The following is a 27310-nucleotide window of genomic DNA, read 5'->3' as shown; positions in this document are numbered from 1 at the left end:
ACTTAAGTAAAAGAGAACTGTCACTCTCTCTTTCGATGATTTGGACCTCTCCAGTGAGTCCAGTTTTAGATTCCGATGCCTCTCTTCAGGTTTACTGCATCCCTTGGACCTTCTTATTGACGATGAAACACAGAAATTGCATCTGAATTTAATACAAAAGGCACAATGCCGACTTAAGTAAAAGAGGACTTACACTCTCATTTTCTATGATTTGAACCTCTCCTGTGAGTCCAGTTTTAGATTCCGATGCGTCACTTCAGGTTTACTGTATACCTTGCACCTTCTTATTGATGATGAAACACAGAAATTGCATCGGAATTTAATACAAAAGGCACAATGCCGACATAATTACAAGTGGACTGACACTCTCACTTTCGGTGATGTGAACCTCTCCTGCGAGTCCAGTTTTAGATTCCGATGCTTCACTTCAGGTTTAATGTATTACTTGGACCTTCTTATTGACGGTGTAATACAGAAATTGCATCCGAATTTAACCCAAAAGGCACAATGCCGACTTAAGTAAAAGAGGATTGACACTCTCTCTTTCTATGATTTGAATCTCTCCTGTGAGTCCTGTTTTAGATTCCGATGCTTCACTTCAGGTTTACTGTATACCTTGCACCTTCTTATTGACGATGAAACACAGAAATTGCATCTGAATTAAATTCAAAAATCACAATGCCGACTTAAGTACAAGATGACTGACACACTAAGTTTCTATGATTTGAACCTCTCCTGTGAGTCCAGTTTTAAATTCCGATGCTTCACTTCAGGTTTACTGTATACCTTGCACCTACTTATTGACGATGAAACACAGAAATTGCATCTGAATTTAATACAAAAGGCACAATGCCGACGTAAGTACAAGAGGACTGACACTTTCCCTTTCTATGATTTGGACCTCTCCTGTGAGTCCAGTTTTAGATTCCGATGCTTCACTTCAGGTTTACTGTATGCCTTGGACCTTCTTATTGACGATGATACACAGAAATTGCATCCGGATTTAATACAAAAGGCACAAAGCCGACTTAAGTAAAAGAGGACTGACACTCTCTCTTTCTATGATTTGAACCTCTCCCGTGAGTCCAGTTTTAGATTCCGATGCTTCACTTCAGGTTTACTGTATACCTTGCACCTTCTTATTGACGATGAAACACAGAAATTGCATTCGAAATTAATACAAAAGCCACAATGCCGACTTAAGTACAAGAGGATTAAAACTCTAGTTTTCTATGATTTGAACCTCTCCTGTGAGTCCAGTTTTAGATTCCGATGCTTCACTTTAGGTTTACTGTGCACCTTGCACCTTCTTATTGACGATGAAACACAGAAATTGCATTTGAATCTAATACAAAAGGCACAATGCCGACTTAAGTACAAGAGGGCTGACACTCTCCCTTTCTATGATTTGAACCTCTCCTGTGAGTCCAGTTTTAGATTCCGATGCTTCACTTCAGGTTTACTGTATCCTTTGGATCTTCTCATTGACGATGAAACACACAAGTTGCATCCGAATTTAATACAAAAGTCACAATGCCGACTTAAGTTAAGGAGGACAGTCACTCTCTCTTTCGATGATTTGAACCTCTCCAGTGAGTCCAGTTTTAGATTCCGATGCCTCTCCTCAGGTTTACTGTATCCCTTGGACCTTCTTATTGACGATGAAACACAGAAATTGCATCTGAATGTAATACAAAAGGCACAATGCCGACTTAAGTAAAAGAGGACTGACACTCTCATTTTCTATGATTTGAACCTCTCCTGTGAGTCCAGTTTTAGATTCCGATGCGTCACTTCAGGTTTACTGTATACCTTGCACCTTCTTATTGATGATGAAACACAGAAATTGCATCGGAATTTAATACAAAAGGCACAATGGCGACATAAGTACAAGAGGACTGACACTCTCACTTCGATGATGTGAACCTCTCCTGTGAGTCCAGTTTTAGATTCCGATGCTTTACTTCAGGTTTAATGTATCCCTGGGACCTTCTTATTGACGATGTAATACAGAAATTGCATCCGAATTTAACCCAAAAGGCACAATGCCGACTTAAGTAAAAGAGGATTGACACTCTCTCTTTCTATGATTTGAATTTCTCCTGTGAGTCCAGTTTTAGATTCCGATGCTTCACTTCAGGTTTACTATATACCTTGCACCTTCTTATTGACGATGAAACACAGAAATTGCATCGGAATTAAATTCAAAAATCACAATGCCGTCTTAAGTACAAGAGGATTGACACACTAAGTTTCTATGATTTGAACCTCTCCAGTAAGTCCAGTTTTAGATTCCGATGCTTCACTTCAGGTTTACTTTATACCTTGCACCTTCTTATTGACGATGAAACACCGAAATTGCATCTGAATTTAATACAAAAGGCACAATGCCGACGTAAGTACAAGAGGACTGACACTCACCCTTTCTATATTTGGACTTCTCCTGTGAGTGCAGTTTTAGATTCCGATGCTTCACTTCAGGTTTACTGTATGCCTTGGACCTTCTTATTGACGATGATACACAGAAATTGCATCCGGATTTAATACAAAAGGCACAAAGCCGACTTAAGTAAAAGAGGACTGACACTCTCTCTTTCAATGATTTGAACCCCTCCTGTGAGTCCAGTTTTAGATTCCAGTGCCTCACTTCAGGTTTACTGTATCCCTTGGACCTTCTTATTGACGATGAAACACAGAAATTGCATCCGAATCTAATACAAAAGGAACAATGTTGACTTAAGTATAAGAGGACTGACACTCTAACCATCAATGATTTGAACCTCTCCTGTGAGTCCAGTTTAAGATTCCGATGCTTCACTTCAGGTTTACTGTATCCCTTGGACTATCTTATTGAAGATATAACACAGAAATTGCATCGGAATTAAATTCAAAAGGCACATTGCCGACATAAGTACAAGAGGACTGACACTCTAACTATCTATGATTTGAACCTCTCCTTTGAGTCTAGTTTTAGATTCCGATGCTTCACTTCAGGTTTACTGTATCCCTTAGACCTTCTTATTGACGATGAAAAACAGATATTGCATCGGAATTAAATTCAAAAGACACAATGCCGACTTAAGTACAAGAGTCCTGACACTCTATCTATCAATGATTTGAACCTCTCCTGTGAGTCCAGTTTTAGATTCCGATGCTTCACTTCAGGTGTACTGTATCCTTTGGACCTTCTTATTGACGTTGAAACACAGAAATTGCATCGGAATTAAATTCAAAAGGCACAATGCCGACTATAGTACAGGTGGACTGACACTCTAACTATCAATGATTTGGACCCCTCCTGTGAGTCCAGTTTTAGATTCCGATGCTTCACTTCAGGTGTACTGTATCCCTTGGACCTTCTTATTGACGATGAAACACAGAAATTGCATCTGAATTTAATACAAAAGGCACAATGCCGACTTAAGTATAGGAGGACTGACACTCTAACTATCAATGATTTGAACCCCTCCTGTGAGTCCAGTTTTAGATTCCGATGCTTCACTTCAGGTTTACTGTATCCCTTGGACATTCTTATTGACGATGAAACACAGAAATTGCATCCGAATTTAATACAAAAGGCACAATGTCGACTTAAGTGTAAGAGGACTGACACTCTAACCATCAGTGATTTGAACCTCTCCTGTGAGTCCAGTTTTAGATTCCGATGCTTCTCTTCAGGTTAACTAAATCCCTTGGACCTGCTTATTGACGATGAAACAGAGAAATTGCATCCGAATTAAATACAAAAGACACAATGCCGACTTAAGTACAAGAGGACTGACACTCTCACTATCTATGATTTGAACCTCCCCTGTGAGTCCAGTTTTAGATTCCGATGCTTCACTTCAGGTTTGCTGTATCCCTTGGACCTTCTTATTGACGATGAAACACAGAAATTGCATCGGAATTAAATTCAAATAGCACAATGCCGACTTAAGTACAAGAGGACTGACAGTCTAACTATCAATGATTTGAACCCATCCTGTGAGTCCAGTTTTAGATTCCAATGCTTCACATCAGGTTTACTGTATCCCAAGGACCTTCTTATTGACGATGAAACACAGAAATTGCAACCGCATGTAATACAAAAGGCATAATGCCGACTTAAGTATAAGAGGACTCACACTCTAACTATCAATGATTTGAACCTCTCCTGTGAGTCCAGTTTTAGATTCCGATGCTTCACTTCAGGTTTACTGTATCCTTCGGACCTTCTTATTGACGATGAAACACAGAAATTAAATCGGAATTAAATTCAAAAGGCACAATGTCGACTTAAGTACAACAGGACTGACACTCTAACTACCTTTGATTTGAACCCCTCCTGTGAGTCCAATTTAAGATTCCGATGCTTCACTTCAGGTTTACTGTATCCCTTGGACCATCTTATTGACGATATAACACAGAAATTGCATCGGAATTTAATACAAAAGGCACAATGTCGACTTAAGTGTAAGAGGACTGACACTTTAACCATCAATGATTTGAACCTCTCCTTTGAGTCTAGTTTTAGATTCCGATGCTTCACTTCAGGTTTACTGTATCCCTTGGACCTTCTTATTGACGATGAAAAACAGATATTGCATCGGAATTAAATTCAAAAGACACCATGCCGACCTAAGTACAAGAGTCCTGACACTCTATCTATCAATGATTTGAACCTCTCCTGTGAGTCCAGTTTTAGATTCCGATGCTTCACTTCAGATTTACGGAATCACTTGAACCTTCTTATTGACGATGAAACACAGAAATTGCATCCGAATATAATACAAAAGGCACACTGCCGACTTGAGTACAACAGGACTGACACTCTAACTATCTTTGATTTGAACCCCTCCTGTGAGTCCAATTTTAGATTCCGATGCTTCTCTTCAGGTTGACTGTATCCCTTGGACGTTCTTATTGACGATGAAACACAGAAATTGCATCGGAATTAGATTCAAAAGGCACAATGCCGACTTAAGTAGAAGAGGACTGACACTCTAACTGTCTATGACTTGAACCTCTCCTGTGAGTCCAGTTTTAGATTCCGATGCTTCACTTCAGGTTTTCTGTATCCCTTGGACCTTCTTATTGACGATGAAAAACAGAAATTGCATCGGAATTAAATTCAAAAGGCACAATGCCGACTTAAGTATAAGAGGACTGACACTCTAACTATCAATTATTTGAACCCCTCCTGTGAGTCCAGTTTTAGATTCCGATGCTTCACTTCAGGTTTACTGTATACCTTGGCCCTACTTATTGACGATGAAACACAGATATTGCATCCGAATTTAATACAGAAGGCACAATGCCAACTTAAGTATAAGAGGACTGACATTCTAACTATCAATGATTTGAACCCCACCTGTGAGTCCAGTTTTAGAATCCGATGCTTCACTTCAGGTTTACTGTATCCCTTGGACCCTCTTATTGACGATGAAACACAGGAATTGCATCCGAATTTAATACAAAAGGCACAAAGCCGACATAAATATAAGAGGACGGACACTTTAACAATCTATGATTTGAACCCCTCCTTTGGGTCCAGTATCAGATTCCGATGCTTCACTTCAGGTTTACTGTATCCCTTGGACCTTCTTATTGATGATGAAACACAGAAATTGCATCCGAATTTAATACAAAAGGCGCAATGCCGACTTAAGTATAAGAGGACTGACACTCTAACTATCAATGATTTGAACCCCTCCTTTGAGTCCAGTTTTAAATTCCGATGCTTCACTTAAGGTTTACTGTATAACTTGGACCTTCTAAATGACGATGAAACACAGAAATTTTACCCGAATTTAATACAAAAGGCACAATGCCGACTTAAGTATAAGAGGACTGACACTCTAACTGTCAATGATTTGAACCCCACCTGTGAGTCCAGTTTTAGATTCCGATGGTTCACTTTAGGCTTACTGTATAACTTGGACCTTCTTATTGACGATGAAACACAGAAATTGCATCCGAATTTAATACAAAAGGCACAATGCCGACTTACGTATAAGAGGACTGACACTCTATCAATGATTTGAACCCCGCCTGTTAGTCCAATTTTAGATTCCGATGCTTCACATCAGGTTTACTGTATCCATTGGACCTTCTTATAGACGATGAAACACAGAAATTGTATCGGAATTAAATTCAAAAGACACAATGCCGACTTAAGTACAACAGGACTGACACTCTAACTATCTATGATTTAAACCTCACCCAAAAGTCCAGTTTTAGATTCCAATGCTTCACTTCAGGTTTACTGCATCCATTGGACCTTTTTATTGACGATGAAACACAGAAATTGCATCGGATTAAAATCAAAAGACACAATGCCGACTTAAGTACAAGAGGACTGACTAACTATCAATGATTTGAAACACTCCTGTGAGTCCAGTTTTAGATTCCAATGCTTCACATCAGGTTTACTGTATCCCAAGGACATTCTTATTGACGATGAAACACAGAAATTGCATCGGAATTAATTTCAAAAGACACAATGCCGACTTAAGTACAAGAGGACTGACACTCTAACTATCTATGATTTGAACCCCTCCTGTGAGTCCAGTTATAGATTCCGATGCTTCACTTCAGGTTTAGTAAATCCATTGGACGTTCTTATTGACGATGAAACACAGAAATGGCATCCGAATTTGATACAAACGGCCCAATGCCGACTTAAGTTTAAGAGGACTGACTCTCTAAGTAACAATGATTTGAACCCGTCCTGTGAGTCCAGTTTTAGATTCCGATGCTTCACTTCAGGTTTACTGTATCCCTTGGACCTTCTTATTGACGATGAAACGCAGAAATTGCATCCGAATTTAATACAAAATTCACAATGCCGACATCAGTACATAATGACTGACATTCTAACTTACTATTATTTGAACAACTCCTGTGAGTCCAGTTTTAGACTCCGATGCTTCACTTCAGGTTTACTGTATCCCTTGGACATTGTTATTGACGATGAAACACAGAAATTGCATCCGAATTTGCTACAACAGGCACAATGCCGACCTAAGTACAAGACGACTGACAATCTAACTTCCTATGTTTTGAACCTCTCCTGTGAGTCCAGTTTTAGATTCCGGTGCTTCTCTTCAGGTTTACTGTATCCCTTGGACGTTCATATTGACGATGAATCACAGAAATTTCTACGGAATTGAATTCAAAAGGCACAATGCCGACTTAAGCACAAGAGGACTGACACTCTAACTATCAATGATTTGAACATCTCCTGTGAGTCCAGTTTTAGATTCCGATGCTTCACTTCAGGTTTACTGTATCTCTTGGACCTTCTTATTGACGATGAAACACAGAAATTGCATCCGAATTTGATACAAAAGGCACAATGCCGACTTAAGTATAAGGGGACTGACACTCTAACTATCAATGATTTGAACCTCTCCTGTGAGTCCAGTTTTAGATTCCGATGCTTCACTTCAGGTTTACGGTATCCCTTGGACCTTCTTATTGACGATGAAACACAGAAATTGCATCCGAATATAATACAAAAGGCACAATGCCGACTTAAGTACAAAATGACTGACAATCTAACTTTCTATGATTTGAACCTCTCCTGTGGGTCCAATTTTAGATTCCGATGCTTCTCTTCAGGTTGACTGTATCCCTTGGACGTTCTTATTGACGATGAAACACAGAAATTGCATCGGAATTAGATTCAAAAGGCACAATGCCGACTTAAGTAGAAGAGGACTGACACTCTAACTATCTATGATTTGAACCTCTCCTGTGAGTCCAGTTTTAGATTCCGATGCTTCACTTCAGGTTTACTGTATCCCTTGGACCTTCTTATTGACGATGAAAAACAGAAATTGCATCGGAATTAAATTCAAAAGGCACAATGCCGACTTAAGTACAAGAGGACTGACACTCTAACTATCAATGATTTGAACCCCTGCTGTGATTCCAGTTTTAGATTCCGATGCTTCACTTCAGGTTTACTGTATCCCTTGGGCCATCTTATTGACGATGAAACACAGGAATTGCATCCGAATTTAATACAAAAGGCACAATGCCGACTTAAATATAAGAGGACGGACACTTTAACAATCTATGATTTGAACCCCTCCTGTGGGTCCAGTATCAGATTCCGATGCTTCACTTCAGGTTTACTGTATCCCTTGGACCTTCTTATTGATGATGAAACTCAGAAATTGCATCTGAATTTAATACAAAAGGCACAATGCCGACTTAAGTATAAGAGGACTGACACTCTAACTATCAATGATTTGAACCCCTCCTTTGAGTCTAGTTTTAGATTCCGATGCTTCACTTAAGGTTTACTGTATAACTTGGACCTTCTAAATGACGATGAAACACAGAAATTTTATCCGAATTTAATACAAAAGGCACAATGCCGACTTAAGTATAAGAGGACTGACACTCTAACTATCAATGATTTGAACCCCACCTGTGAGTCCAGTTTTAGATTCCGATGGTTCACTTTAGGCTTACTGTATAACTTGGACCTTCTTACTGACGATGAAACACAGAAATTGCATCCGAATTTAATAGAAAAGCACAATGCCGACTTAAGTATAAGACTACCGACACTCTAACTATCAGTGATTTGAACCCCTCCTGTGAGTTGAGTGTTAGATTCCGATGCTTCACTTCAGGTTTACTGTATCCCTTGGACTTTCTTATTGACGATGAAACACAGAAATTGCATCCGAATTTAATACAAAAGGCACAATGCCGACTTACGTATAAGAGGACTGACACTCTAACTATCAATGATTTGAACCCCTCCTGTGAGTCCAATTTTAGATTCCGATGCTTCACATCAGGTTTACTGTATCCATTGGACCTTCATATTGACGATGAAACACAGAAATTGTATCGGAATTAAATTCAAAAGACACAATGCCGACTTAAGTACAATAGGACTGACACTCTAACTATCTATGATTTGAACCTCTCCCAAAAGTCCAGTTTTAGATTCCAATGCTTCACTTCAGGTTTACTGCATCCATTGGACCTTTTTATTGACGATGAGACACAGAAATTGCATCGGATTAAAATCAAAAGACACAATGCCGACTTAAGTACAAGAGGACTGACTAACTATCAATGATTTGAAACACTCCTGTGAGTCCAGTTTTAGATTCCGATGCTTCACTTCAGGTTTACTGTATCCATTGACATTCTTATTGACGATGATACACAGAAATTGCATCGGAATTAATTTCAAAAGACACAATGCCGACTTAAGTACAAGAGGACTGACACTCTAACAATCTTTGATTTGAACCCCTCCTGTGAGTCCAGTTATAGATTCCGATGCTTCACTTCAGGTTTACTGGATCCATTGGACGTTCTAATTGACGATGAAACACAGAAAGGGCATCCGAATTTGATACAAAAGGCCCAATGCCGACTTAAGTTTAAGAGGACTGACTCTCTAAGTAACAATGATTTGAACCCCTCCTGTGAGTCCAGTTTTAGATTCCGATGCTTCACTTCAGGTTTACTGTATCCTTTGGACCTTCTTATTGACGATGAAACACAGAAATTGCATCCCAATTTAATACAAAAGGAACAATGCCGACCTAAGTATAAGAGGACTGAGACTCTAACTATCAATGATTTGAACCACTCCTGTGAGTCCAGTTTTGGATTCCGATGCTTCTCTTTAGGTTCACTGTATCCCTTGGACCTGCTTATAGACGATGAAACAGAGAAATTGCATCGGAACTTTATTCATAAGACACAATGCCGACTTAAGTACAAGAGGACTGACACTCTCACTGTCTATGATTTGAACCTCCCCTGTGAGTCCAGTTTTAGATTCCGATGCTTCACTTCAGGTTTACTGTATCCCTTGGACCTTCTTATTGACGATGAAACACAGAACTTGCATCGGAATTAAATTCAAAAAGCACATTGCCGACTTAAGTACAAGAGGACTAACACTCTAACTATCTATGATTTGAACCTCTCCTGTGAGTGTAGTTGTAGATTCCGATGCTTCACTTCAGGTTTACTGTACCTTTGGACCTTCTTATTGACGATGAAAAACAGATATTGCATCGGAATTAAATTCAAATGGCACAATGCCGACTTAAGTACAAGAGGACTGACACTCTAACTATCAATGATTTGGACCCCTCCTGTGAGTCCTGTTTTAGATTCCGATGCTTCACTTCAGGTTTACTGTACCCCTTGGACCTTCTTATTGACGATGAAACACAGAAATTGCATCCGAATTTAATACAAAAGTCACAATGCCGACATAAGTATAGGAGGACTGACACTCTAACTATCAATGATTTGAACCCCTCCTGTGAGTCCAGTTTTAGATTCCGATGCTTCACTTCAGGTGTACTGTATCCCTTGGACCTTCTAATTGACGATGAAACACAGAAATTGCAACCGAATTTAATACAAAAGGCACTATGCCGACTTAAGTACAAGAGGACTGACTCTCTCACTTTCTATGATTTGATCCTCTCCTGCGAGTCCAGTTTTAGATTCCGATGCTTCACTTCAGGTTTACTGTATACCTTGCACCTTCTTATTGACGATGGAACGCAGAAATTGCATCTGAATTTATACAATATGCACAATGCCGACGTAAGTACAAGAGGACTGACACTCTCCCTTTCCATGATTTGGACCACTCCTGTGAGTGCAGTTTTAGATACCGATGCTTCACTTCAGGTTTACTGTATCCCTTGGACCTTCTTATTGTCGATGAAACACAGAAATTGCATCCGGATTTAATACAAAAGGCACAATGCCGTCTTAAGAGAAAAGAGGACTGACACTCTCTCTTTCTATGATTTGAACCTCTCCCGTGAGTCCAGTTTTAGATTCCGATGCTTCACTTCAGGTTTACTGTATACTTTGCACCTTCTTATTGACGATGAAACACAGAAATTGCAGCGGAATTTAATACAAAAGGCACAATGCCAACTAAATTAAAAGAGGCCTGACACTCTCTCTTTCCATGATTTGAACCTGTCCTGTGAGTCCAGTTTTAGATTCCGATGCTTCACTTCAGGTTTACTGTATCCCTTGGACCTTCTTGTTGACGATGAAACACAGAAATTGCATCCGAAATTAATACAAAAGCCACAAAGCCGACTTAAGTACAAGAGGATTGAAACTATAGTTTTCCATGATTTGAACCTATCCTGTGAGTCCAGTTTTAGATTCCGATGCTTTACTTTAGGTTTACTGTGTACCTTGCACCTTCTTATTGACGATGCATTTGAATCTAATACAAAAGGCACAATGCCGACTTAAGTGCAAGAGGGCTGACACTCTCCCTTTCTATGATTTGAACCTCTCCTGTGAGTCCAATTTTAGATTCCGATGCTTCTCTTCAGGTTGACTGTATCCCTTGGACGTTCTTATTGACGATGAAACACAGAAATTGCATCGGAATTAGATTCAAAAGGCACAATGCCGACTTAAGTAGAAGAGGACTGACACTCTAACTATCTATGATTTGAACCGCTCCTGTGAGTCCAGTTTTAGATTCCGATGCTTCACTTCAGGTTTACTGTATCCCTTGGACCTTCTTATTGACGATGAAACACAGAAATTGCATCCGAATTTAATACAAAAGGCACAATGCCGACTTAAGTATAAGAGGACTGACACTCTAACTATCAATGATTTGATCCCCTCCTGTGCGTCCAGTTTTAGATTCCGATGCTTCACTTCCGGTTTACAGTATACCTTGGCCCTTCTTATTAACGATGAACCACAGATATTGCATCCGAATTTAATACAGAAGGCACAATGCCGACTTAAGTGGAAGAGGACTGACACTCTAACTATCAATGATATGAACCCCACCTGTGAGTCCAGTTTTAGATTCCGATGCTTCACTTCAGGTTTACTGTATCCCTTGGACCTTCTTATTGACGATGAAACACAGGAATTGCATCCGAATTTAATACAAAAGGCACAATGCCGACTTAAATATAAGAGGACGGACACTTTAACAATCTATGATTTGGACGCCACCTGTGGGTCCAGTATCAGATTCCGATGCTTCACTTCGGGTTTACTGTATCCCTTGGACCTTCTTATTGATGATGAAACACAGAAATTGCATCCGAAATTAATACAAAAGGCACAATGCCGACTTAAGTATAAGAGGACTGACACTCTAACTATCAATGATTTGAACCCCTCCTTTGAGTCCAGTTTTAGAATCCGATGCTTCACTTAAGATTTACTGTATAACTTGGACGTTCTAAATGACGATGAAACACAGAAATTTTATCCGAATTTAATACAAAAGGCACAATGCCGACTTAAGTATAAGAGGACTGACACTCTAACTATCAATGATTTGAACCCCACCTGTGAGTCCAGTTTTAGATTCCGATGGTTCACTTTAGGCTTACTGTATAACTTGGACCTTCTTATTGACGATGAAACACAGAAATTGCATCCGAATTTAATACAAAAGCACAATGCCGACTTAAGTATAAGACTACCGACACTCTAACTAACAATGATTTGAACCCCTCCTGTGAGTTGAGTGTTAGATTCCGATGCTTCACGTCAGGTTTACTGGATCCATTGGACGTTCTTATTGACGATGAAACACAGAAATGGCATCCGAATTTGATACAAAAGGCCCAATGCCCACATAAGTATAAGAGGACTGACTCTCTAAGTAAAAATGATTTGAACCCCTCCTGTAAGTCCAGTTTTAGATTCCGATGCTTCACTTCAGGTTTACTGTATCCCTTGTACCTTCTTATTGACGATGAAACACAGAAATTGCTTCCGAATTTAATACAAAAGGAACAATGCCGACTTAAGTATAAGAGGACTGAGACTCTAACTATCAATGATTTGAACCTCTCCTGTGAGTCCAGTTTTAGATTCCGATGCTTCTCTTCAGGTTTACTGTTTCCCTTGGACCTGCTTATAGACGATGAAACAGAGAAATTGCATCGGAACTTAATTCAGAAGACACAATTCCGACTTAAGTACAAGAGGACTGACACTCTCACTATCTATGATTTGAACCTTCCCTGTGAGTCCAGTTTTAGATTCCGATGCTTCACTTCAGGTTTACTGTATCCCTTGGACCTTCTTATTGACGATGAAACACCGAAATTGCACCGGAATTAAATTCCAAATGCACAATGTTGACTTAAGTACAAGTGGACTGACACTCTAACTATCTTTGATTTGAACCCCACCTGTGAGTCCAGTTTTAGATTCCGATGCTTCACTTCAGGTTTACTGTATCCCTTGGACTTTCTTATTGACGATGAAACACAGAAATTGCATCGGAACTTAATTCAAAAGGCACATTGCCGACTTAAGTACAAGAGGTCTGACACTCTAACTATCTATGATTTCAACCTCTCCTGTGAGTCTAGTTGTAGATTCCGATGCTTCACTTCAGGTTTACTGTATCCCTTGGACCTTCTCATTGACGATGAAAAACAGATATTGCATTGGAATTAAATTCAAATGGCACAATGCCGACTTAAGTACAAGAGGACTGACACTCTAACTATCAATGATTTGGACCCCTCCTGTGAGTCCTGTTTTAGATTCCGATGCTTCACTTCAGGTTTACTGTACCCCTTGGACCTTCTTATTGACGATGAAACACAGAAATTGCATCCGAATTTAATACAAAAGGCACAATGCCGACTTAAGTATAGGAAGACTGACACTCTAACTATCAATGATTTGAACCCCTCCTGTGAGTCCAGTTTTATATTCCGATGCTTCACTTCAGGTTTCTGTATACCTTTGACCTTCTTATTGACGATGAAACACAGAAATTGCATCCGAATTTAATACAAAAGGCACAATGCCGACTTAAATATAAAAGGACTGACACTCTAACTATGTATGATTTGAACCCCTCCTTTGAGTCCAGTTTTAGATTCCGATGTTTCACTTCAGGTTTACTGTATCCCTTGGACCTTCTTATTGACGATGAAACACCGAAATTGCACCGGAATTAAATTCCAAATGCACAATGTTGACTTAAGTACAAGAGGACTGACACTCAATGATTTGAACCTCTCCTGTGAGTCCAGTTTTAGATTCCGATGCTTCACTTCAGGTGTACTGTATCCCTTGGACCTTCTAATGGACGATGAAACACAGAAATTGCATCCGAATTTAATACAAAATGCACAATGCCGACTTAAGTACAAGAGGACTGACTCTCTCACTTTCTATGAATTGATCCTCTCCTGCGAGTCCAGTTTTAGATTCCGATGCTTCACTTCAGGTTTACTGTATACCTTCCACCTTCTTATTGACGATGGAACACAGAAATTGCATCTGAATTTATACAATATGCACAATGCCGACGTAAGTACAAGAGGACTGACACTCTCCCTTTCCATGATTTAGACCACTCCTGTGAGTCCAGTTTTAGATACCGATGCTTCACTTCAGGTTTACTGTATCCCTTGGACCTTCTTATTGTCGATGAAACACAGAAATTGCATCCGGATTTAATACAAAAGGCACAATGCCGACTTAAGTAAAAGAGGACTGACACTCTCTCTTTCTATGATTTGAACCTCTCCCGTGAGTCCAGTTATAGATTCCGATGCTTCACTTCAGGTTTACTGTATACCTTGCACATTCTTATTGACGATGAATCACAGAAATTGCATCCGAATTTAATACAGAAGGCACAATGCCGACTGAAGTGGAAGAGGACTGACACTCTAACTATCAATGATTTGAACCCTACCTGTGAGTCCAGTTTTAGATTGCGATGCTTCACTTCAGGTTTACTGTATCCCTTGGACCTTCTTATTGACGATGAAACACAGGAATTGCATCCGAATTTAATACAAAAGGCACAATGCCGACTTAAATATAAGAGGACGGACACTTTAACAATCTATGATTTGAACGCCTCCTGTGGGTCCAGTTTCAGATTCCGATGCTTCACTTCAGGTTTACTGAATCATTTGGACCTTCTTATTGATGATGAAACACAGAAATTGCATCCGAATTTAATACAAAAGGCACAATGCCGACTTAAGTATAAGAGGACTGACACTCTAACTATCAATGATTTGAACCCCTCCTTTGAGTCCAGTTTTAGAATCCGATGCTTCACTTAAGGTTTACTGTATAACTTGGACGTTCTAAATGACGATGAAACACAGAAATTTTATCCGAATTTAATACAAAAGGCACAATGCCGACTTAAGTATAAGACTACCGACACTCTAACTATCAATGATTTGAACCCCTCCTGTGAGTTGAGTGTTAGATTCCGATGCTTCACTTCAGGTTTACTGTATCCCTTGGGCTTTCTTATTGAAGATGAAACACAGAAATTGCATTCGAATTTAATACAAAATGCACAATGCCGACTAAAGTAAGAGTGGCCTGACTCTCTCTCTTTCTATGATTTGAACCTCTCCTGTGAGTCCAGTTTTAGATTCCGATGCTTCACTTCAGGTTTAACTAATCCCTTGGACCTTCTTATTGACGATGAAACACAGAAATTGCATCTGAATTTAATACAAAAGGCACAATGCCCACTTAAGTATAAGAGCACTGACAATCTACCTATCTATGAATTGAACCCCTCCTGTGAGTCCAGTTTTAGATTCCGATGCTTTACTTCAGGTTTACTGTATCCCTTGGACCTTCTTATTGACGATGAAACACAGAAATTGCATCCGAATTTAATACAAAAGGCACAATGCCGTCTTAAGTACAACAGGACTGACACTCTAACTATGTATGATTTGAACCTCTCCTGTGAGTCCAGTTTTAGATTCCGATGCTTCACTTCAGGTTTAACTAATCCCTTGGACCTTCTTATTGACGATGAAATACAGAAATTGCATCCGAATTTAATACAAAATACACAATGCCGACTTAGGTAAAAGAGGACCGACACTTTCTCTTTCTATGATTTGAATCCCTCCTGTGAGTCCAGTTTTAGATTCCCATGCTTTACTTCAGGTTTACTGTATCCCTTGGACCTTCTTATTGACGATGAAACACAGAAATTGCATCCGAATTTAATACAAAAGGCACAATGCCGACTTAAGTACAAGAGGACTGACACTCTAACTATGTATGATTTGAACCTCTCCTGTGAGTCCAGTTTTAGATTCCGATGCTTCACTTCTGGTTTACTGTATCCCTTGGACCTTCTTATTGACGATGAAACATAGAAATTGCATCCGAATGTAATACAAAAGGCAGAATGCCGTCGTAAGTAAAAGAGGACTGACACTCTCTTTTTCTATGATTTAAACCTCTCCTGTGAGTCCAGTTATAGATTCCGATGCTTCACTTCAGGTTTACTGTATCCCTTGGACCTTCTTATTGACGATGAAACACAGAAATTGAATCGGAATTTAATACAAAAGGCACAATGCCGACTAAAGTAAAAGAGGCCTGACTCTCTCTCTTTCTATGATTTGAACCTCTCCTGTGAGTCCAGTTTTAGATTCCGATGCTTAACTTCAGGTTTACTGTATACCTTGCACCTTCTTATTGACGATGAAACACAGAAATTGCATCGGAATTTTATACAAATGGCACAATGCCGACTTAAGAAAAATAGGACTGATACTCTCACTTTCTATGATTTGAACCTCTCCTGAGTGTCCAGTTTTAGATTCCGATGCTTCACTTCAGGTTTACTGTCCCTTGGACCTTCTTATTGACGATGAAACACAGAGTTTGCATCCGAATTCAATACAAAAGGCAAAAAAACCGACTTAAGTACAAGAGGACTGACACTCTAACTTTCTATGATTTGAACCTCTTCTGTGAGTCCAGTTTCAGATTCCGATGCTTCAATTCAGGTTTACTGTATCCCTTGGACCTTCTTATTGACGATGAAACACAGAAATTGCATCTGAATTTAATACAAAAAGCACAATGCCGACTTAAGTAAAGGAGGACTGACACTCTCACTTTCTGTGATTTGAACCTCTCCTGTGAGTCCAGTTTTAGATTCCGATGCTTCACTTCAGGTTTACTGTATACCTTGCAACTTCTTATTGACGATGAAACACAGAAATTGCATCGGAATTAAATTCAAAAGGCACAATGCCGACTTAAGTACAAGAGGACTGACACTTTAAGTCTCTATGACTTGAACCACTCCTGTCAGTCCAGTTTTAGATTCCGATGCATCACTTCAGGTTTACTGTTTACATTGCACCTTCTTACTGACGATGAAACACAGAAATTGCATCGGAATTAAATTCAAAAGGCACAATGCCGACTTAAGTAAAAGAGGACTGACACTCTAACTATCTATGATTTGAACCTCTCCTGTGAGTCCAGTTTGAGATTCCGATGCTTCACTTCAGGTGTACTGTATACCTTGCAGCTACTTATTGACGATGAAACACAGAAATTGCATTGGAATTAAATTCAAAAGGCACAATGCCGACTTAAGTACAAGAGGACTGACTCTCTATCTTTGTAAGATTTGAACCTCTCCTGTGAGTCCAGTTTTACATTCCGATGCTTTACTTCAGGTTTACTGTATCCCTTGGACCTTCTTATTGACGATGAAACACAGAAATTGCATCCAAATTAAATACCAAAGGCAAAATGCCGACTTAAGTACACGAGGACTGACAGTCTCGTTTTCTATGATTCGAACCTCTCTCGCGAGTCCAGTTTTAGATTCCGATGCTTCACTTCAGGTTTACTGTGTACCTTGCACCTTCCTATCGACGATGACACTCAGAAATTGCATTTGAATCTAATACATAAGGCACAATGCCGACTTAAGTACAAGAGGACTGACACTCTCCCTCCTATGATTTGGACCTCTCTTGTGAGTCCAGTTTTAGATTCCGATGCTTCACTTCAGGGTTACTTTATCCCTTGGACCTTCTTATTGACGATGAAACACAGTAATTGCATACGGATTTAATACAGAAGGCACAATGCCGACTTAAGTAAAAGAGGACTGACACTCTCTCTTTCTATGATTTGATCCTCTTCTGTGAGTCCAGTTTTAGATTCCGATGCTTCACTTCAGGTTTACTGTATCCCTTGGACCTTCTTATTGACGATGAAATACAGAAAATTCCTTCCGAACTTCACACAAAAGGCACAATGCCGACTTAAGTACAAGCAGACTGATACTCTCTCTTTCTATGATTTGAACCTGTCCTGTGAGTCTAGTTTACGATTCCGATGCTTCACTTCATCTTTACTGTATACCTTGGACCATCTTATTGACTATGAGACACTGAAATTGCTTCTGAATTTAATACAAAAAGCGCAATGCCGACTTAAGTACAAGAGGACTTACACTCTAACTGTCTATGTTTTGAACCTCTCCTGTGAGTCCAGTTTTAGATTCCGATGCTTCACTTCTGGTTTACTGTATCCCTTGGACCTTATTATTGACGATGAAACACAGAGTTTGCATCCGAATGTAATACAAAACACACAATGACGACTTAAGTACAAGAGGACTGACACTCTATCTGTTTATGATTTGAACCTCTCCTGTGAGTCTAGTTTTAGATACCGATGCTTCACTTCAGGTTTACTGTATCCCTTGGACCTTCTTATTGACGATGAAACACAGAAATGGCATCCGTATTTAATACAAAAGGCACAATGCCGACTTAAGTAAAAAAGGACTGACACTCCCACTTTCTGTGATTTGAACCTCTCCTGTCAGTCCAATTTAAAATTCCGATGCTTTACTTCAGGTTTACAGTATACCTTGCACCTTCTTATTGACGAAGAAACACAGAAATTGTATCGGAATTAAATTCAAAAGGCACAATGCCGACTTAAATACAAGAGGACTGACACTCTCACATTCTATGATTTGAACCTCTCCTGTGAGTCGAGTTTTAGATTCCGATGCTTCACTTCAGGTTTACTGTATCCCTTTGACCTTCTTATTGACGATGAATCACAGAAATTGCATCCGAATTTAATACACAAGGCACATTGCCGACTTAAGTAAAAGTGGACTAACACTCTGATTTTCTATGATTGGAACCTCTGCTGTGAGTCCAGTTTTAGATTCCGATGCGTCACTGCAGGTTTTCTGTATACCTTGCACCTTCTTATTGACGATGAAACACAGAAATTGCATTGGAATTTAATACAAAAGGCACAATGCCGACAAAAGTACAACAGGACTGACACTCTCACTTTCGATGATGTGAACCCCTCCTGTGAGTCCAGTTTTAGATTCCGATGCTTCACTTCTGGTTTAATGTATCTCTTGGACCTTCTTATTGACGAGGAAATACAGAAATTGCATCCGAATTTAAAACAAAAGGCACAATGCCGACTTAAGTTAAAGAGGACTCACACTCTCTCTTTCTATGATTTGAACCTCTCCTGTGAGTCCAGTTATAGATTCCGATGCTTCACTTCAGGTTTACTGTACACCTTGCACCTTCTTATTGACGATGAAACACAGAAATTGCATCTGTATTTAATACAAAAGGCACAATGCCGACGTATGTACAAAAGGACTGACACTCTCCCTTTCTATGATTTGGACCTCTCCTGTGAGTCCAGTTTTAGATTCCGATGCTTCACTTCAGGTTTACTGTATCCCTCGGACCTTCTTATTGACGATGAAACACAGAAATTGCATCCGAAATTAATACAAAAGGCACAATGCCGACTTAAGTTAAAGAGGACTCACACTCTCTCTTTCTATGATTTGAACCTCTCCTGTGAGTCCAGTTTTATATTCCGATGCTAAACTTCAGGTTTACTGTATACCTTGCAATTTCTTATTGACGATGAAACACAGAAATTGCATTGGAATTAAATTCAAAAGGCACAATGCCGACTTAAGTACAAGAGAACTGACTCTCTATCTTTGTAAGATTTGAACCTCTCCTGTGAGTCCAGTTTTAGATTCCGATGCTTTACTTCAGGTTTACTGTATCCCTTGGACCTTCTTATTGACGATGAAACACAGAAATTGCATCCGAATTAAATACCAAAGGCAAAATGCCGACTTAAGTACACGAGGACTGACAGTCTCGTTTTCTATGATTCGAACCTCTCTCGCGAGTCCAGTTTTAGATTCCGATGCTTCACTTCAGGTTTACTGTGTACCTTGCACCTTCCTATCGACGATGACACTCAGAAATTGCATTTGGATCTAATACATAAGGCACAATGCCGACTTAAGTACAAGAGGACTGACACTCTCCCTCCTATGATTTGGACCTCTCCTGTGAGTCCAGTTTTAGATTCCGATGCTTCACTTCAGGGTTACTTTATCCCTTGGACCTTCTTATTGACGATGAAACACAGTAATTGCATACGGATTTAATACAGAAGGCACAATGCCGACTTAAGTAAAAGAGGACTGACACTCTCTCTTTCTTTGATTTGATCCTCTCCTGTGAGTCCAGTTTTAGATTCCGATGCTTCACTTCAGGTTTACTGTATACCTTGCATCTTCTTATTGACGATGAAACACAGAAATTGCATCCGAATTTGATACAAAAGGCACAATACCGACTTAGGTACAAGAGGACTGACACTCTCACTTTCTATGACTTAAACCTCTCCTGTGAGTCTAGTTTTCGATCCCGATGCTTCACTTCAGGTTTACTGTATCCCTTGGAACTTCTTATTGACGATGAAATACAGAAATTCCATCCGAATTTCACACAAAAGGCACAATGCCGACTTAAGTACAAGCAGACTGATACTCTCTCTTTCTATGATTTGAACCTCTCCTGTGAGTCTAGTTTTCGATTCCGATGCTTCACTTCATCTTTACTGTATCCCTTGGACCTTCTTATTGACGATGAAACACAGAAATGGCTTCCGAATTTAATACAAAAGGCACAATGCCGACTTAAGTACAAGAGGACTGACACTCTCACTTTCTATTAGTTGAACCTCTCCTGTAAGTCCAGTTTTAGATACCGATGCTTCACTTCAGGTTTACTGTATACCTTGGACCTTCTTGTTGACAATGAAGCACAGAAATTGCATCCGAATTTAATACAAAAGGCACAATGCCGACTTAAGTAAAAAAGGACTGACACTCCCACTTTCTGTGATTTGAACCTCTCCTGTCAGTCCAGTTTAAAATTCCGATGCTTTACTTCAGGTTTACAGTGTACCTTGCACCTTCTTATTGACGAAGAAACACACAAATTGTATCGGAATTAAATTCAAAAGGCACAATGCCGACTTAAATACAAGAGGACTGACACTCTCACATTCTGTGATTTGAACCTCTCCTGTGAGTCCAGTTTTAGATTCCGATGCTTCATTTCAGGTTTGGTGTATCCCTTGGACCTTCTTATTGACGATGAAATACGGAAATTGCATCCGAATTTAATACAAAAGTCACAATGACGACTTAAGTACAAGAGGACTGACACTCTCGCTTTCTATGATTTGAACCCCTCCTGTGAATCCAGTTTTAGATTCCAATGCTTCACTTCAGGTTTCCTGTATCCCTTGGACCTTCTTATTGACGATGAAACACAGAAATTGCATCCGAATGTAATACAAAAGGCAGAATGCCGTCGTAAGTAAAAGAGGACTGACACTCTCTCTTTCTATGATTTAAACCTCTCCTGTGAGTCCAGTTTTAGATTCCAATGCTTCACTTCAGGTTTACTGTATCCCTTGCACTTTCTTATTGACGATGAAACACAGAAATTGCATCGGAATTTAATACAAAAGGCACAATGCCGACAAAAGTACAACAGGACTGACACTCTCACTTTCGATGATGTGAACCTCTCCTGTGAGTCAAGTTTTAAATTCCCATTCTTCACTTCAGGTTTAATGTATCTCTTGGACCTTCTTATTGACGATGAAACACAGAAATTGCATCTGTATTTAATACAAAAGGCACAATGCCGACGTATGTACAAAAGGACTGACACTCTCCCTTTCTATGATTTGGACCTCTCCTGTGAGTCCAGTTTTAGATTCCGATGCTTCACTTCAGGTTTACTGTATCCCTCGGACCTTCTTATTGACGATGAAACACAGAAATTGCATCCGAAATTAATACAAAAGGCACAATGCCGACTTAAGTTAAAGAGGACTCACACTCTCTCTTTCTATGATTTGAACCTCTCCTGTGAGTCCAGTTTTATATTCCGATGCTAAACTTCAGGTTTACTGTATACCTTGCACTTTCTTATTGACGATGAAACACAGAAATTGCATTGGAATTAAATTCAAAAGGCACAATGCCGACTTAAGTACAAGAGAACTGACTCTCTATCTTTGTAAGATTTGAACCTCTCCTGTGAGTCCAGTTTTAGATTCCGATGCTTTACTTCAGGTTTACTGTATCCCTTGGACCTTCTTATTGACGATGAAACACAGAAATTGCATCCGAATTAAATACCAAAGGCAAAATGCCGACTTAAGTACACGAGGACTGACAGTCTCGTTTTCTATGATTCGAACCTCTCTCGCGAGTCCAGTTTTAGATTCCGATGCTTCACTTCAGGTTTACTGTGTACCTTGCACCTTCCTATCGACGATGACACTCAGAAATTGCATTTGGATCTAATACATAAGGCACAATGCCGACTTAAGTACAAGAGGACTGACACTCTCCCTCCTATGATTTGGACCTCTCCTGTGAGTCCAGTTTTAGATTCCGATGCTTCACTTCAGGGTTACTTTATCCCTTGGACCTTCTTATTGACGATGAAACACAGTAATTGCATACGGATTTAATACAGAAGGCACAATGCCGGCTTAAGTAAAAGAGGACTGACACTCTCTCTTTCTTTGATTTGATCCTCTCCTGTGAGTCCAGTTTTAGATTCCGATGCTTCACTTCAGGTTTACTGTATACCTTGCATCTTCTTATTGACGATGAAACACAGAAATTGCATCCGAATTTGATACAAAAGGCACAATGCCGACTTAGGTACAAGAGGACTGACACCCTCACTTTCTATGACTTAAACCTCTCCTGTGAGTCTAGTTTTCGATCCCGATGCTTCACTTCAGGTTTACTGTATCCCTTGGAACTTCTTATTGACGATGAAATACAGAAATTCCATCCGAATTTCACACAAAAGGCACAATGCCGACTTAAGTACAAGCAGACTGATACTCTCCCTTTCTATGATTTGAACCTCTCCTGTGAGTCTAGTTTTCGATTCCGATGCTTCACTTCATCTTTACTGTATCCCTTGGACCTTCTTATTGACGATGAAACACAGAAATGGCTTCCGAATTTAATACAAAAGGCACAATGCCGACTTAAGTACAAGAGGACTGACACTCTCACTTTCTATTAGTTGAACCTCTCCTGTAAGTCCAGTTTTAGATACCGATGCTTCACTTCAGGTGTACTGTATACCTTGGACCTTCTTGTTGACAATGAAGCACAGAAATTGCATCCGAATTTAATACAAAAGGCACAATGCCGACTTAAGTAAAAAAGGACTGACACTCCCACTTTCTGTGATTTGAACCTCTCCTGTCAGTCCAGTTTAAAATTCCGATGCTTTACTTCAGGTTTACAGTGTACCTTGCACCTTCTTATTGACGAAGAAACACAGAAATTGTATCGGAATTAAATTCAAAAGGCACAATGCCGACTTAAATACAAGAGGACTGACACTCTCACATTCTGTGATTTGAACCTCTCCTGTGAGTCCAGTTTTAGATTCCGATGCTTCATTTCAGGTTTGGTGTATCCCTTGGACCTTCTTATTGACGATGAAATACGGAAATTGCATCCGAATTTAATACAAAAGTCACAATGACGACTTAAGTACAAGAGGACTGACACTCTCTCTTTCTATGATTTGAACCTCTCCTGTGAATCCAGTTTTAGATTCCAATGCTTCACTTCAGGTTTCCTGTATCCCTTGGACCTTCTTATTGACGATGAAACACAGAAATTGCATCCGAATGTAATACAAAAGGCAGAATGCCGTCGTAAGTAAAAGAGGACTGACACTCTCTCTTTCTATGATTTAAACCTCTCCTGTGAGTCCAGTTTTAGATTCCAATGCTTCACTTCAGGTTTACTGTATCCCTTGCACTTTCTTATTGACGATGAAACACAGAAATTGCATCGGAATTTAATACAAAAGGCACAATGCCGACAAAAGTACAACAGGACTGACACTCTCACTTTCGATGATGTGAACCTCTCCTGTGAGTCAAGTTTTAAATTCCCATTCTTCACTTCAGGTTTAATGTATCTCTTGGACCTTCTTATTGACGATGAAACACAGATATTGCATCGGAGTTAAATTCAAAAGGCACAATGCCGACTTTAGTACAAGTGAACTGACACTCTAATTATCTATGATTTAAACCTCTCCTGTGAGTCCAGTTTTAGATTCCGATGCTTCACTTCATGTGTACTGTATCCCTTGGACCTTCTAATTGAAGATGAAACACTGAAATTGCATCGTAATTTAATATAAAAGGCACAATGCCGACCTAAGTACAAGAGGACTGACACTCTCACTTTCTATGATTTGAACCTCTCCTGTGAGTCCAGTTATAGATTCCGATGCTTCACTTCAGGTTTACTGTATACCTTGCACCTTCTTATTGACGATGAAACACAGAAATTGCATCTGAATTTAATACAAAAATCACAATGCTGACGTAAGTACAAGAGGACTGACACTCTCCCTTTCTATGATCAGGACCTCTCCTGTGAGTCCAGTTTTAGTTCCCGATGCTTCACTTCAGGTTTACTGTATCCCTTGGACCTTCTTATTGACGATGAAACACAGAAGTTGCATCGGAATGTAATACAAAAGGCACAATGCCGACTTAAGTACAAGGGGACTGGCACTCTCACTTTCTCTGATTTGAACCTCTCCTGTGAGTCCAGTTTTAGAATCCGATGCTTCACTTCAGGTTTACTGTATCCCTTGGACCTTCTTATTGACGATGAAACACAGAAATTGCATCCGAATGTAATACAAAAGGCACCATGCCGACTTAAGTAAAAGGGGACTGAACCTCTCACTTTCCATGATTTGAACCTCTCCTGTGAGTCCAGTTTTATATTCCGATGCTTATCTTCAGGCTTACTGTATACCTTGCACCTTCTTATTGACGATGAAAGACAGAAATTGCGTCGGAATTAAATTCAAGAGACACATGCCGACTTAAGTACAAGAGGACTGACACTCTAACTATCTATGATTTAAAACTCTCCTATGAGTCCAGTTTTAGATTCCGATGCTTCACTTCAGATTCACTGTATTCCTTGGGCTTTCTTATTGACGATGAAACAAAGAAATTGCATCCGAATTTAACACAAAAGGCACAATGCCGACTTAAGTACAAGAGGACTGATACTCTCACTTTCCATGATTTGAACCTCTCCAGTAAGTCCAGTTTTAGATTCCGATGTTTCACTTCAAGTTTACTGTATAACTTGTGACTTCTTATTGTCGATGAAACACAGAAATTACATCGGAATTTAATACAAAAGGCACAATGCCGACTTAAGTACAAGAGGACTGACACTCTCTCTTTCTATGATTTGAACCTCTCCTGTGCGTCCGGTTTTAGATTCCGATGCTTCACTTCAGTTTTACTGTATACCTTCCACCGTCTTATTGAGGATGAAACACAGAAATTGCATCCGAATGTAAGACAAAAGTCACAATGCCGACTTAAGTACATGAGGACTGACACTCTCACTTTCTATGATTTGAACCTCTCCTGTGAGTCCAGTTTTAGATTCCGATGCTTCACTTCAGGTTTACTGTATCCCTTGGACCTTCTTATTGACGATGGAACACAGAAATTGCATCCGAATTTAATACAAAAGGCACCATGCCGACTTAAGTAAAAGAGGACTGAACCTCTTACTTTCTATGATTTGAACCTCTCTTGTGAGTCCAGTTTTAGATTCCGATGCTTCACTTCAGGTTAACTGTATACCTTGGACCTTCTTATTGACGATGAAACGCAGAAATTTCATCCGAATTTAATACAAAAGGCACAATGCCGACTTAAGTACAAGAGGACTGACACTCTAACTATGTATGATTTGAACCTCTCCTGTGAGTCCAGTTTTAGATTCCGATGCCTCACTTCAGGTTTACTGTATCCCTCGGACCTTCTTATTGACGATGAAACATAGAAATTGCATCCGAATGTAATGCAAAATTCAGAATGCCGTCGTAAGTAAAAGAGGACTGACACTCTCTTTTTCTATGATTTAAACCTCTCCTGTGAGTCCAGTTTTAGATTCCGATGCTTTACTTCAGGTTTACTGTATCCCTTGGACCTTCTTATTGACGATGAAACACAGAAATTGCATCCGAATTTAATACAAAAGGCACAAAGCCGACATAAGTACAAGAGGACTGACACTCTAACTATGTATGATTTGAACCTCTCCTGTGAGTCCAGTTTTAGATTCCGATGCTTCACTTCAGGTTTTCTGTATCCCTTGGACCTTCTTATTGATGATGAAACATAGAAATTGCATCCGAATGTAATACAAAAGGCAGAATGCGGTCGTAAGTAAAAGAGGACTGACACTCTCTTTTTCTATGATTAAACCTCTCCTGTGAGTCCAGTTTTAGATTCCGATGCTTCACTTCAGGTTTACTGTATCCCTTGGACCTTCTTATGGACGATGAAACACAGAAATTGAATCGGAATTTAATACAAAAGGCACAATGCCGACTAAAGTAAAAGAGGCGCCTGACTCTCTTTCTATGATTTGAACCTCTCCTGTGAGTCCAGTTTTAGATTCCGATGCTTAACTTCAGGTTTACTGTATACCTTGCACCTTCTTATTGACGATGAAACACAGAAATTGCATCGGAATTTAATACAAAAGGCACAATGCCGACTTAAGAAAAATAGGACTGATACTCTCACTTTCTATGATTTGAACCTCTCCTGAGTGTCCAGTTTTAGATTCCGATGCTTCACTTCAGGTTTACTGTATACCTTGCAACTTCTTATTGACGTTGAAACACAGAAATTGCATCGGAATTAAATTCAAAAGGCACAATGCCGACTTAAGTACAAGAGGACTGACACTTTAAGTCTCTATGACTTGAACCTCTCCTGTCAGTCCAGTTTTAGATTCCGATACATCACTTCAGGTTTACTGTATAAATTGCACCTTCTTACTGACGATGAAACACAGAAATTGCATCAGAATTATATTCAAAAGGCACAATGCCGACTTAAGTAAAAGAGGACTGACTCTCTAACTATCTATGATTTGAACCTCTCCTGTGAGTCCAGTTTGAGATTCCGATGCTTCACTTCAGGTGTACTGTATACCTTGCACCTACTTATTGACGATGAAACACAGAAATTGCATTGGAATTAAATTCAAAAGGCACAATGCCGA

Source organism: Schistocerca serialis, unplaced genomic scaffold, assembly GCF_023864345.2.
Source record: "Schistocerca serialis cubense isolate TAMUIC-IGC-003099 unplaced genomic scaffold, iqSchSeri2.2 HiC_scaffold_871, whole genome shotgun sequence".
Taxonomy (NCBI): Eukaryota; Metazoa; Arthropoda; class Insecta; order Orthoptera; family Acrididae; genus Schistocerca; species Schistocerca serialis.
Note: the sequence above shows the minus strand (reverse complement) of the source record.